This window comes from Atta colombica, unplaced genomic scaffold, assembly GCF_001594045.1.
Source record: "Atta colombica isolate Treedump-2 unplaced genomic scaffold, Acol1.0 scaffold100, whole genome shotgun sequence".
NCBI lineage: Eukaryota > Metazoa > Arthropoda > Insecta > Hymenoptera > Formicidae > Atta > Atta colombica.
The window spans coordinates 3113912-3129325 of record NW_017259185.1 but is presented as its reverse complement, the minus strand read 5'-3'; the positions used below and the strand labels follow the sequence as shown (position 1 = coordinate 3129325).

The window sequence follows — 15414 nt, the reverse complement described above, 5'->3', positions numbered from 1 at the left end:
AGAAAGGATTAAATTTAAGGAAGGATTATAAGGATTATGAATACGAGCATAAATCACAGTGCAATAAATAAGTATACATACGTAAAACTAAAGTGAAATATAACATATTGTCGATAATACTGATCGCGTAAGGTTGTAAAAAATACTAAAAATATTGATGCCTGTCAGTATTACTGATGTAATATTACTATCTGATTTAATATTACGGTCAGTATTATTAACTGTGTAGAGTCACCTTTAAAGAATTTGTCTCGTTGAGCATCAAAACTTCGACACGCGACGATGGTCGTCTGTTACTTAAATTAAATTCGACACTTCCCCGATTATCACTTTCTCGCGTGTTCTCACGTGAAACTCATCAGTTTCGACTCGGAAGACAGATAATCGCATGCGACGCGAAGGCAGATAATCGTACATGCAACGCGCACCGTGTAACCGCGTCAGTTAAACTCGAGACAATATGGCGGCGGGACTGTGACGTAGCGATGACGTAGCGTGACGTAGCACGTCACGCGACCGCAATAAAACCGTTATAACGAACGCGTAATTTTGAATTTATATACATTAATACGAGAATGAAAAACTCTTGTTACAAGCATTTCTGATGCACAACGCGAAGCAAGCCTAATAGTATCGAAGTATAGATTCATTGTGTGTGACAAATTTCTTGAAATTTGGTAAGGAAACACACCAGCAACTTCGTGTTGCTATGCAAATTTTCGACGTAAAAACATCATCAATACGTACTAGTATAGAGTATAAAGTCTTGTGTCCATAATTCTAGAAATCCGAGATCTCGAATGAAGAAAAAATTGATTAAATTGTTCAGTTATATGACCAAATTGTTCAAATGTGATTTGTAATTAAGATTCGTTCTTTCTCTTTTCGAAATCTTGAATCGATTTCTAATAGGATTTTCGCCGATATTACACACAAAAAAATACATACTACACACAAGTGTAACACTTGTTTCAAGTATTTCAAAAGTTATAACTTACATATAACCGCAAATCAAAGTTCTTTATAAGTATTAAATTTATTTAAAATATGTTTTGAATTCTCTAGTAAGTTTAATACTTCAATTAAAATTATTATAATAAATTAAAACAAATTCGATTATAAAATCGACTATAAAGTCGCTTTTTTAAGCAATTTTATAATATTCTTAAAAAAAAATAAATTCTTTTGAGTACATAATGAGTTTTTTTCTAAAATTTATAATAATTATATTTTAAAATTATTATCAAGGAAATATTTTTTGCTAAAGATAACCATTGCTTAAAATTTAAAAGGAAGAAAATAAATTAAGTAATCACTTTTCTTAGCAATAGAAATAATATTTTTCTATGTATACTACACACATACCTCATTTGAGAAACAATTCACACCGAAACTCGATATTCAATCATACATGCAATATTGCAATGTACTTGGAACGAATGCTCTTAAATTATTTCACTGCGCAGTTACATGAGACGATACACGCCGAAATAAATCTACGGATGAATATCAGCAAAAGTCCCGTCATGATAATCGTTTTTATTTAATTCAATATTCTTGATCCTCCCGAAAGGGGATCACACGTAAGACTTGTTTTCGAATAAACGAAATAATGGCGTGACGCGGTAGGTGAAAGGGGCGGAAGGTCGACGCGAGTCGAGTAGTTGAAAACAAAACACGAGAGTGGTGTGGCTGTGACGTAGCAGTGACGGGTGGTGCCGAGGATCAACGCTACAAACGCTTTGAATTCTTTAATCAATCAATTCGTAAAATTCTTTCTTCTGATCATTCATTTTGCGCATCTTGGGAACAAAACTCTTATATTCTTACAATATATTTTAAAGTATTCTTTAACTGATCAATTTATTAAAATTCTTTCTTTTAATTGGTTAACGAAGTATTTGCAGCAGATCGTATTTTAAGTGGATCGCATCCTCGGAATATGCGTTTCACTTGATATTCGCAACGCTCATGAACAATATTTCATCCTTGTTGTTTATCAAATGTTAAATGATAAAGATAAAATAATATTCGCAAACGTTGTAAACGCCAAGTAAAACGCGCCTAGCAAAGTCAGTGCGCGGCGTAGCGCTGTGACGTAGCGCTACGTAGACGTGACGTTGCGGTGATGCGAGGTGGGGCGTAGTCGGCAAACTTCGCAGTTCACACCTATAATAACGCAACCTTCGCGCGGGGAGCGTCACTACGTCACATCGCCTGCTGGTAATTCGATGATCGTGGCAAGTATTTTACCGTTGAAAATCTCATTACGCAAAAAATTAGAACAGGGGATATTTCCAATATTTCGGTTTAAATTCAGTTACACATCGTGGCGTTCGAACAAGTTAGAAATAATAGCGTTATGAATAATACATCTCAATGAGCAAAAATATTTTTAGAAGAAAATGGCAGCTCGAGAAAAAATTTAATATAATCGTCTATTATTGAATCTGTTTTAACGTTTTGTTTTCATTTCTAATCGGATAATGTATTTCGAAAAAGTACAGATAGAAACACGAGTTAATAACACGAATCAAACGAGAAAGCAAAACGATATAAAAAAATTGTCGGTATATTGTATTGTAACATGACAATGCAAGCTGGGCTTTCCTCAAAATGCTACCGTCATTATAAACAAGCTAGTTACGACGCAAAGTGACATGTAATACATTCCTTGAACAAGTTTTTGTGTCGTGCTTCTCTCTTTTCATTCAAGATTATTAATAAATTCAAAATAATATAACAATGTCAAAACACAAAACAATTATCTTCTAATATAAAGACATTATCTTCTAATATATACATATATATATAGTTCTAAATATATTCACGAACGACATGCTTATTTTGCAATTGCGAATTAAAAAGAAAATATTATTCATTGAGATGCATTAACGCTATTAATCACGCTTTTCCTCCCCAACATAATTTCGCAACTATATATTAGCATTTCTACTTCTCACTTTATTGTTGTATCAATGGCTACACTTTCAAGGACGATACTAATCTGAATTTAAAAGTTTTCGATTTGCATCAATTACTACATTTAAAGATATTCTATTATTAATATTATAAGATACTGAATTAATGAAAAATACATGAATTTTATATACATGTATATATAAAATTTATATGTATTTTTATAGTTGAATATATTATGAATAATAGTATCTTATAATATTAATAATAGAACATTTTTAAATACAATGAATGATACAGATCAAAAACTTTTAATGATTTCAGACTGATCTCTCTGAAAATAAAATCGAACGTCACGTGCTACGACAACAGTAATGAAGTGAGGAATAGGAACAGTAATAGGCATGAATATGTATATAATTCAATTTCAAGTCAAAAGTACTCAGCTCTGCTATTATAGCCAACAGGCTTGAAAAATTCGTCGTACAATAAAAATGCATAAATGAAATAGCGGCCTAATAATATCTTTTTGAACGTACCTTAAGAGCTATAATAAGAGAATATTGAACATGATACATGAACAAATCTAAAGAAAATTCCACGCAATTATAAAGGGCTTCTACATCCATTGCCAGTTAAAACGTTTGTCGCACTCAATTAGAACCGTTAATATTATTTATGCTTCTGATTGGTTGTCGCAATAAACGTTTCAACTGACAACGGATGTTTGCAACGCATTGTAGAATATCCTTAAGAATCGGGAGTGACGCAATACCATAAAGCAAAGTTTCAACGCCTCTTCCAAGTTTGTAGTACATCGCGTGTATTTATCGGGAATGCCGAATAAAGTGACGGGCGATTTTTACGTTAATTATTATCGCGTGTGTGTGTTTCTTGTGGATGTTTCAACAACAAACAGCAGAAATTGTGGCGACGGTACATCAGCGCCGGTGAGTAAATCATTCGTGTTGTTCGCATGACTCAGCAAATTAGGTTAGACGCACTAGTGCATGTAATTAAAGTCATTATACACTAATTTAATCTGAGTCTATAAGTGAAATGTAATTATTTTGAATTATAAGATACATATTTTTATTATTACTTAATAGCACGATGAAATGCATTGAAGATTTCACGGTTTAACTCGTATTTATATTTATATTAAACACACATTTTTATGTTTATTTATGTACCTTCTCTAATATGCACGATGTGCGTCCAATCGAATTTGTTATAACTTGATGCTAAATTGTTCATCTATTCACAACTTCGATTGTCATTTTAATTCTAATGATTCGAGTTAAGTTCGTATTGGATATATAGACTTATAAGGCCTGTCCAATTTTAGCTCCAGAATTAAAACGCAGAGTCATCGATGCAAAAAAATTCAATGTTAGTAAAATTTTTGGGACTGTAAAGTGGGACTGTAAAATAAATAAATTGCTCAAACTGCTCAACACTTTACAGAAAGATTTCTTCGAAATCTTAATCAAATTGATTTTTTGTGTCGATAGCTTTGCTTTTCCGGAGCTAAAATTGGACAGGCCTGACTTATAATAAGATACCTAGAGCCAGCACTGACTCCATGATAGAAGTGAAGCCGAATAGAACAGGAAAGTGAAAACAACGGTGAAGAATCTCTATTCTTCTCCATTATTGTGAATATGAGCGTGTAAAAGGATTGAAGTTCATCAATGCATATTTTGCATCTCTCATCTTCTGTCGTCTTCACTTCTATCCGAAGGATCAACCACTATAGCAATTAATATACAATCAGTGTATTGTATTTCTTCAGAAATATATTGCCACAGTACAATAATAAAATGGGTAATGCTAGCAGTACTAACAATACGTTAACAATAATACAAGCAATAATACAAGCATGAGTATACAGCAATACATTAACATTACTCGGCAATATTGTGCGCAATAAATGGCAATACATAGGAAACAATACTAACAATACTAACAATACAATAACAATGCTAGCATTAAAGTGTATTGTATTGTCATAATTAACAATCACTATACGTAGTGGTTGACTCCTCCCTTCTACATAGGGAAGAATTTCATTGGGAAAAATTCGATTAGAAATTTAGGAAAACTGACAATTAAGCGCAAATTGTTTTAAACACTTTTAGTATGAATTTAATCCTTTTAAGGTTTTAAGAAAGAAAGAGATTATCATGATGACAACGAATATGTAATTAATTTTATGTACCAATTTCAAAAATTAAATTAAATTAAATTTAGTTAAATTTTTTAAAGATATTCTTATTAACATCTCAAACTATTAATTTTTATAAGATGTTTAGCATCCAAATGATTAAGTTGGTTATTATTGCCAAAGTAATATATGATTACTATTCCAGATCTGTTCATAACTATGTTTTAAGACTGAAAACAGTTATGGCACTTTGCAGAATTGGATATGTATATAAATTCACACTAAAATACTTAAGCACTAAGATCCGCTTTGATTGAAAATAGGATTATTTCTCTTAATTGATCTGAATTAAAAAATTTCTATTTGTGTCTCGGCGCGAAAGCAATTCAGACGATAACACAGTCATAAAAAGAAATTGTAAGCAACGGATTGACAATCGTTCGCTTGATGGACGTTTCCCGATCTTTTTCAATTTATTTCCCGGCAAATAAAATGATAAAAAGTACGAATTGATTGGTTCTATGTCGTATGTTAAATTTTCTTTTTATGACTGGATGAGTGCAAAAAATGACGACAAATGGTAATAATTAAATGAGAATAGAAATTGGATATTATAAAAGTTATATTCCTGTTATTAAATGTTTTCATAATGGTTTTAATATTTTCATCTTTTATCCCATTTTAAAAAAATTATATATATTGATTCCTTTTTCTCTGAAAGTCCGTAAAATGGATTTTATAATGCAGATTTAACACATTTTTTTCAAATAGATTTAATTTTTTTACAGGGAATAAGACTCCAGTAATGCAGTTCCGTCGTACTTCATCTTGGTAAGTCACATTCTATTTTCTACAGTTCTATTTTCTTAATGCTATTCTATTCTAAATGCAACAGATAATATAAAACTGCAACTGCAGTGAAAAGATAAAAAGCAGGCGCTCTCTCTGATTAAAATATCGGAAAACTGGGTGTTATGAAAAAGAAAGTTTCTTCTTCTCTTTATTTCGCATATCTATAAAAATTTCTATAATAATCTTTTAAAATCGACAAATAATGTATTAAATTCGAGCCCATTGATTGAACATGCATCCGTTCCAACATTATCAAATTTAAGATAAGACTGTATACCCGTTTCACGCGTCCTATCTTTATAAGCTCATACGCAAAGTTAAATTATAAGCTCAACTGTGCCATGGTTCGAGTCTATTCCGTAGATAACCCCACGAACGACTATTCCGCGTAAATCTTGTTAAAACCTTCACGCAGCCACGACAACGTCTTCAAGTTTATCTTCTTCGGCTTTGCATTCGCGATACTTTGCTAAGAAATTAAAAGGCAAGTAGCTAAATTGTTTTTTATGAATTAAAATACAGAGATATATTTAGTATCTCTGTTACATGCTAATTAAAAAATAATAGAGATAATAATAATATTGAGATATATTTCCCGCTGAAATAGAAACCTTATTTACAATGCGATCAATCAAGCGTTTATTTATATTAGAAATCTTATTTCTATTTGTTCGTAATTTATGGCGTAGTAAGAAATACGAGAATATTTTTAATGAAACAAGCACAGTAAATTTTTATTTAAATCTTTACTCTTTTAATTTTAAATCCTTCTCGCAGGGATTTTCAGATAATACATTTTAAATACATATTATGTCGTTGAATTTTTATTACATAACCATATTGACGTTAGACATATGATAGAAATGTAAACTTATGATTCAGTGATCATCTCGTTTTTGAAAGAAATAAAAAAGAATTGTGAGCACTTATTAATCTCATCCACTCAATGCTTTTATTTCGTGCTTTATGACGGAATATGAAGATTAATAGTCAACCATTGTTTGCAGTAGTCGCATCCGCTCTCGTTTCCGCGAAACGACGAAATGCGCGAGAGTGAGCCGGAGAGGATGAAAGAGGGTCGTGAGCTGTTAAGCTTAAGCTAACTCACTTGTCTTGGCGGCGTGAAGGATATACCAAACGACCTTCTAAACACCTTCTGTCGCGGATATTTCATCGAATTCGAAGATTAAAGGACTCTTGAAGTACCCTGGGGCGAGAATAGAATGGACATGAGGACGGGGGATGGTTACCATTATCCAGAATGGACAGCTTGTCTCAAGCGTCATGACGAGGAAAATGGCGCTGATGAATTCGCATTGCGAAGAAACCGTTCTCAAAACGTTAACCTTTTTACTGGCCGATCCTTATTTTTTCAACAAAATATTCCCGAGTGACATAAATAAAGTCACCTCAGCTTTTGTATCGTAATACTGAAAGGCTCTGCCTTTCAATATTAGAGAGCACTCAAGATCAGAAAATGGAATATATACAAGAAAGATGAGTCGGAAAGAATATCAAGTTTATGGTATTGAAATTCCGTCAACATTGTAGGAGAAAAAGTAATTTATATTTGACGAAGATTGATAAAGACATAGATACTATGACATAAATCATATTTACGGAATATATTATTACTTTTAAGATGAAGTTTTCTTTCCAAAGATCCACGTAGTATATGTAACAAATGCAAAGAGAAAACTGTAGAGAGAAAAAGATTTATTCCAATTTGGATTTATAGATTACTATTGCTTATAACATATCTTTTTAATTCAAGCAAGAAAATCATATCATATAGATTTTATCTCGACAGAACTCTGCATAAAAAATTAAATTTAAATTTAAATTTTAGTCATAGATTTGCAAAACATTTCTTTATAAAAGTCCATATAAGTCCATATTTTATTAATATTAATGTTGTTTTGTATAAATTACTTCTTTTTGAATGTGTAAATTTGATATTTTGTCTTGGCATGTATTAATAATATCATTAGAAATCATAAAAGTTATTATCAAAAAGAATTGAAATCTATGTAGTTTAAAATAAAATTTCTATATAGTTTAAAATAAAGTTTAAGATAAAATTTAAGAAATGAGTTAGGTTTCTCAGAGAAGTTGTTAGTTACGCCAGTGATTCCTTCAAGGAATATAGACAAAGTCCTCAAGTAACATTTGTTCCTGGGAAGAATCACTTTAGCTTCATCAGGGAAGCGACGCGTCTGGCCTTTGCAACGAACAATTGTGGTCGTGTCCTCTCTTTCAGTTCCGTGCAATTTCTTGCAGCGCAAAATCGTGTAGGAATACAGAAATTAAATTTTTGAATGAGAAACAAGGAAACGTTACACTGCAAAATTTTCTACTTTGAGTTGAGGAATGCAGATATTATCAGAGTAGAATAGTACGCATTAGGTTTCAAATATTTCCAAATTCAAAATATTATATTTTCAAGTTCTTTTATGAGACGAGATACTTCATATTTATGAAATGTATAAAACATTTTTTTTGTGACTTTATATATAATTAAGATTTATATTTAATTCTTTTATTTACAGAATTATACCGAGATAAAATCGATATAATATAATCTTCTTGCACGAATTAAAAAGAAATTGCTTAAGCAATCATAATTTATGAATTCATATAAATACTATTTTCAGATTTTTCTAACATGAAAATTAAAATGCTAGTAATGTATTAAAAAATTAGATTTTAAAATAATATAAAGATAAAAAATATGACTTTTAAGTTTCGAATATTTTGCAAATTAAAAAATAGATACGTATTACTATAAGAAAATCTGATTTGTAAAAAAACAGAATCGCATTTCTAAACAAAGACAGCCATCGTTAAAAATAACGGATTTTGATATCATATTATAAAGTTACTCAAAAAAACACAAGTTATAATACAATAAACATCTGTCTATTCACTATCTTTATCGACTAAAAGCAACTTTCCAGTTTCTACAGACACAAAGTAAGTTTTCTTCATAAGACTGCATTAGTATCACATGCTTTAAATATTTTATACATATATACCTCAATCTCTCTTCTATACGGTGCAGCTTTTTTAGATATGTCCGAAGATTTTAATTTTTTGACGATTTTTTTCAAAATTTTCGATATGATCAAGATTCTTAACGCGTATTTGTTTTTTAATTTGCAAAATATTTTTAAAAAACCTCAAGAGTCAAAGTCATATAAAGAGAAAATCATGTAGAAATCTTTTTTTAAATCTTTTTTATGTCTCTTTTTTTTTTAATAGGTTGGAACTTTTTCCATGATTCACTATCCGATTCCGTTCGAATTCCGCTAAAAAACGAGACAGTCTCGTAAAAGAAATACGCTGCGATAGAATGTTATAGGTGGAAGTTAACTTCGCGACCGGAAACTTGAGCGATAAAATTTACCCCCAATTTCACTCGGGGGAGATATCCAACTCTTCCACACTCGCTATTACTGCTGGTCGATCTTCGCAAGCGAACTCGCGATAAATACTAATTAACCTGCTGTATGTGCCGCCATGAGATAAAGCGTGGCGTTCTTTAATTGTTCTTGTACTCTGGCTTACGAAAATAGGAATGAGATCGAAGATCTCACGAAAGGATTTTCGAAACAAAGTTGTATGCATACGACATTGCAAAGAATAACATAAAAATGTAGAATTTAAATCAGGCTGTAACAGGATTCATGAGATTCAATCTACATGGAAGAAATATAGAACAAAAAGTATATAAGGGAGATGAGACTGAAGCTGCTATATATTTTAGATACATACGGTGTACATTAATATGAAATTACCTGAGTTCCCTTTATACATAGCGCTTACAAGTATCCTTCACTATCTTTCACTATTAATCAAAATGTGAATTTAAAAATCTAGACGGTTATTTTCCGCTCGATGATTAAACAAACTTATATATAATTTAGAATTACGAATAAATTTAATTACTGTTACCAATGAGATTATATTAATGCGATTTTTATAACTTTAAAACATTTCATGAGTTTATCTAACTATTCTGTAGGATTCTTCCGGGATAAAATCCGCTTTCTAATAAACTTTCTGAAAAGTGTGCACCGAGGTGTATACTTGTACAATACTCAAGAGGCGAACACCACTTTGGGAAATTGCTAGCCCTTCCTAAACTGCCCTTTCATGATCATCTTCTTCCTCTGATCTATTACTTGATACATAATTCATTATCAAAGAAGCTTCTGTGTACAAGCTGTTGGATTGTGCAAAATAGTTTTAAATTTGACTTAATATGTCTGAGATGATTATCTCAGTGTGTAACATATTATCTATAATATCAATTATAGGCCTTAATTTTTTTATTAATTTTTTTTAAACAATATCTTTATTCCTCTCAAATTAAATTGAGAGAGATCTTTCGCAAAATGTTTACTGCCAAAAATATTGTAAATTAATTCATATATAATTAACTCATAAAATGTTTCTTAATTTAATACAATTCTGTGGCTTCCCAGATTTATTTTAAGCGATCTTTTAGATATCGTTAGCAATTTTAGCAGATTTTATTAAACTTTGCGAAAGAAAGTAAAACTAACATATTTAACTAGTGTCAGCTTTATCTAGTTTATTTCTTCTCGGCTTGTACTTTTGGATTGTACTTTCTTGGTTATGTTAAACTTTCGTTCGAAAGTTTCATTTTGCTAAGGAACCAAGTTTTATCCTTGGTTCCTTATCTTATCTTATGAAATCTTGATTGTATAGATTTTTCCATGCAAGTTTCCGTAAAAAATGGCGTAATAATGAAACTATTCAATAGAATTCGCATAATTAAATTGCACTTCATATGTGGTACACATGTGTAACTTAAATATTTTAAATATTTTATAAATGCGATAATAAATGTATTTTTTATTACATTTTGAAATAATATTTTATTATTTAATGTATAATATTTCTATTTAATGTTCTATTTGATCAAGTATTATTATTGTATAACATTTTTTATTAATTACTAAAAATATAAATATTCTTTATCTATTATATATAAACTTTAATGTTTTTAAATTTATTATAAATTTTATTACACAAATTAAGTACATGAAAGAAATATTTTACTCTGACTGAAATATAACTATTGATTCTTCAACATTAGATATTTTATTTCACCAAATATTCTACAGTAAAATAAAAAAGTCATTTTTGTCATTTCGCAGGTACATTTCATAAATATGTATTGTAGATTGCTATCGTGAATGATAGAGAGCAAAAAGTAAGGCTTCCGTATGTTAGAAAATAAAATTTCTTGCAAGGAAACTTTGAATACTGCTCGAGCTAAGATCGAACAGAAGATACAAGGCAATATAATATTTTCTATTGTATCGACAATACTATATGCATTGATTTGAATGAACTCGTAGAAAACCAATTCACATACATAACGACAGTTTCATTTAAAGATTGTATATTATATATGAAGAATATAAGATTCGTGAAGTTAGTACGACATTCTATTAATTAATATAAAAAAAAATAACAGTAGCACTTTTCATAGGTCTATATTTTCTTGTAAAAATAGAAAAGAATTCCGTATATTTTATATACTAAAAAATCAAAATTGAAAATATAGAAGCTGAAACTCTGTTTATATTATATAGTGTGTGTGTGTGCGTGCGTGCGTGCGTGCGTGCGTGCGTGCGTGCGTGCGTGCGTGCATGTTTTAATTTTTTTATGCACCTCTTTATCATCTAATCGCAAGGACTATCTTTGGAAAGTTACAAGGTAATTTCTTTATAGAAAAGTTTGCACAAGCTATACTGTGAGAAACTTGAGATATCACGCAGTTTTTTCATGATTTTATGACCACTTAAGATCGCGAAACTTGTACGGCAGCAAACCAAGATCGCTGCTTCGCGTTGTTTGCATTTTCCCTTAAAGGGCCGCTTCGAGTGCTATGTGGGTCAGGATTACTGCAGTGTGTACTTTGTTTGCTACTCGTCGCAACTGTATGCTCGTGTAATACACCGACAAGTAGTTGAGTTCCGTGGCGAGGAAACCGACTCACTAAATTGGCACGACAAACGTATCTGTCGCAACTACTCCAATCTTTCGGTGTAACTTGTAAGCATTCCAATCTCGTTCTAAAATAATTTAAATAAGTTAAATTTAATAGTTATGTATGACGTATGAATACATACATTTCATAGATAATATTTAAAAATTCAAAAGGAAATAAAAATAAAAAATCATAAACTGACTGACTCTTCTTCAATAATAAGAGAAGAATGGAGCTTTATACATTGTTAAATTGATGAATATCAAATTATATTTATTTGAATTATTTTTTATCATTTTTATAGATCATTACTGATACTTCTATTATATTTAATATATACCGTTAATAATATAACTAAAACAAGTTAAATAAAAACTCAAGAAAATGTAAATAAATTTAACTAAAATTTGGTTTTATTATTTATTATTGTAAGTGCATACTTTAATATAGAATTTACTTTAAAACTAAATTAATCACAGAAATGAATTGATTTGCAGTGTAATAAATAACAAAAAAGAAGTTATCTTTTCAGATATACATTCATTTTTTTATTTTTATTTTATATGAATATCATTCATGTTTTTCTTGTATTTAATCTATAAAATACAATATAAAAAGATATGACATATAATTATTACACAAAACATTTTAGAGATTCTCCGTTATTGTGTTCACTTATTAATTAATTTTGCAAATCAAAGCAGTTATCACGTTCTTGCACCCTCAATAGCGATCGTTGTCAGCAAGCGATTGATATCGTATGTTAATCTTGATATAGACTCTCGTTGTCGACACATTTGAGCATATGAAAGAGAAAGAGAGAGAGAGAGAGAGAGAGAAAGAGAGGGGGGGGAGAGAGAGAGAGAGACCTGACTGTAAGTGGCTTTCGAAAGTGGCGAGTTCGTCGGCCAGAACGTTAACGAGATTATTAACGCGTCCGCCTGTCCTCTAAAGTCTAAAGAGTCGTCTCGTCATGAGATGATCCTGAAAGAATCTTCGCCCTTTCCGGAGGTGAAAACGCGGCAATTAAGGCGACCCCGACTCCTTTCCAATTCGGCGATCAAGAGAATCAGTCTTGTGAAAAGCTCGTCGCCTCGTCATTTAAGTGCAGTGCAGATTAAATTAAAAAGTGTTTATCATAATTAAATCTAACAGCTATGAACAGTATTATACGGCGATAAAGATATGTGGAATTGTAAAATTGCATATTTTTTAATAATCTGAGTAATAGATCTCGCACTAATTATGTGGAAAACATGATATTAGTTAAATTAGCTGAATATTTCATAATAGAGATTTTATAAGATGATAATTGAAATCTTCATAAATGCAATTATAAAAAATAGACTGATTTTCCTGAAGGTTGCTATTTCTAATCGCATTAAAAAGTATTTACAGCACTATTTCTAATTGTTTTTCATCATTCTAGTTTTTTTTTATATTTTTTAGATATACAGATTTATCTAGTTTATATCTAGTTTATATCTAGTTATTTTTTATATATTAGATAATTTTTTGTTTTGCGTTGATTTAAAATACATCAGATTTCTTTCATTTCATATTTTTCTCTTGTCATTTCATCATTACCAATACATTTATATCAATTGACAACATTATTTTAAGACGATACGATCTTCTTTTCTCTAAATAAAAAAAAAATTCTAAACGAGAATGATTTTTTCATGAACGGAATAGACCGAAATGAACGGATGGTAGATACTACCATTCAGAGAAATGGAACGGAAAGCAGTAAATTGCGCGGAAGTACATTCGGCAGATTGGATTAGCATTTTATGCGCGAAAAGCAAGCAGTCGTATGTGCGCGTATGTCACCGGTCAAGAATATGCAATATCCACTCGATGTTAGTCAGTAAAACGTGCAAATATCGCTCGTGACGCAAAACGATACCAATAGAAAATTTATAACGAGTTTTTCCCTCGTATCAGAAACGTATACATATTGAATGCAAACATCGCGGGACAGAATCAATTTAATATTGATCAAAGAACATTCATAATGAAAGTCAAATTTCTAGCCACGGGACACTCTGACAACGCACGTAATCTCGAACTTGCAAAATGGATATTTTTTCGTTAGAAAGAAACTTTTCTTTAGGTTACATACGAGAAATCGGAAAACGGATTCTGGTGAAACTCACGAGCTGTTCCCAACTTTTTCGGGCAAATTGGCCAATGTGTCGCGCGTGTAAAAAGATTTTTACCGTTCACCATAAGTACACTTTCGTGTGTCCGGTCGAAATGAGAAAAGCGAATTATTTGCCCTCAAATCTTTCTGATATCAAGCCTGTTTGTGATATTTTTTAGAGAAAATGATCTTGCATTTTCTTTTTACATTATCAAAGACTGTACGTTAATGATATCATTATGCGATATATCGATAAGAATTCTTATATTTTATTTCTTTATTTGCATTGTGCTTTATCTTGCTTTTCTGCACATACTTATAGTTCTTTTGTATATATTAAACTAATAACGATTTTGATCTAAGTCAATTAATAGAAGAAAATATTTATTATATATAATTATAATTAAATTATATATAATAAGTTATATGCGTTCAAGTAAATTATTTGAACGATAAATGTGAAAACTATATTAAAAAAAATTGTATTGTCTACAATTAAGTACTCTTAAATAACATTGTTATGTGTCTTAATAGATATTTACGTTTGAATGTCTTTTAGTATCTATTTAGTACCTAAAGCATTTACGACTTTAAGCCGCCAGTGTTTCATAAGTCAGATTTACGAGAGGATTAAAAATCAAATCGCAGTACGTAATACTTAAAAAAATTTTAAGTATAACGTATAAAAAAATTTAATAAATAGAAATAATCATTAAATATCGCATCATTATTTTCATTTTAGCAATCTTAATAAAAATTATAGTTTACATAAATTATAATTATTTATTTTTCAACTATTTAAAAACTATTTATATCTACTGTATTTGGGATTTTGATCGATTTCTTTTGCAAATATATTTAAATTCAAGATTGCAAAAAATTAATTTATGTTACCTGTGAGGTCAAAATTCTCTATTAATAATTATACCAGTAATATTTCTTAGAATCTCAAGACAAACCTGAAGAAAGTAGATAACTTGGTCCACGACAGGAGCCAATTTTCACGGAAGTTGCGCAAGAGAGTTCGGAAAGAACGCTTGCAACTTCAGCAACCGGATGGTTCCCTGACAGCGAAAAATTTCCGTCCTTCATCAGAAACTTGTGTATGCATCACAGAAAATCGATCACATAACTGCATCCAAATTTGCTATTTTGCAGACGTAAACGAATTTCGGCATCTTCCTAGTTTAATTCAACTTTATCATGAATAGCAAGTTCAAAAATATATCTTAATGTGTGAACCGCAAGTTTAAAATGTTAATCACTGTCACATAACTATAATGATATATAAACATACTTAGATAT

General features: G+C 30.5%; 1 pseudogene; it reads right to left on the bottom strand.

Annotated features, from left to right (window-relative positions):
• Window positions 1-11682: 11682 nt before the first annotated feature.
• Window positions 11683-15201, bottom strand: LOC108684719 (annotated as a pseudogene).
• Between the last annotated feature and the right edge of the window lie 213 nt (window positions 15202-15414).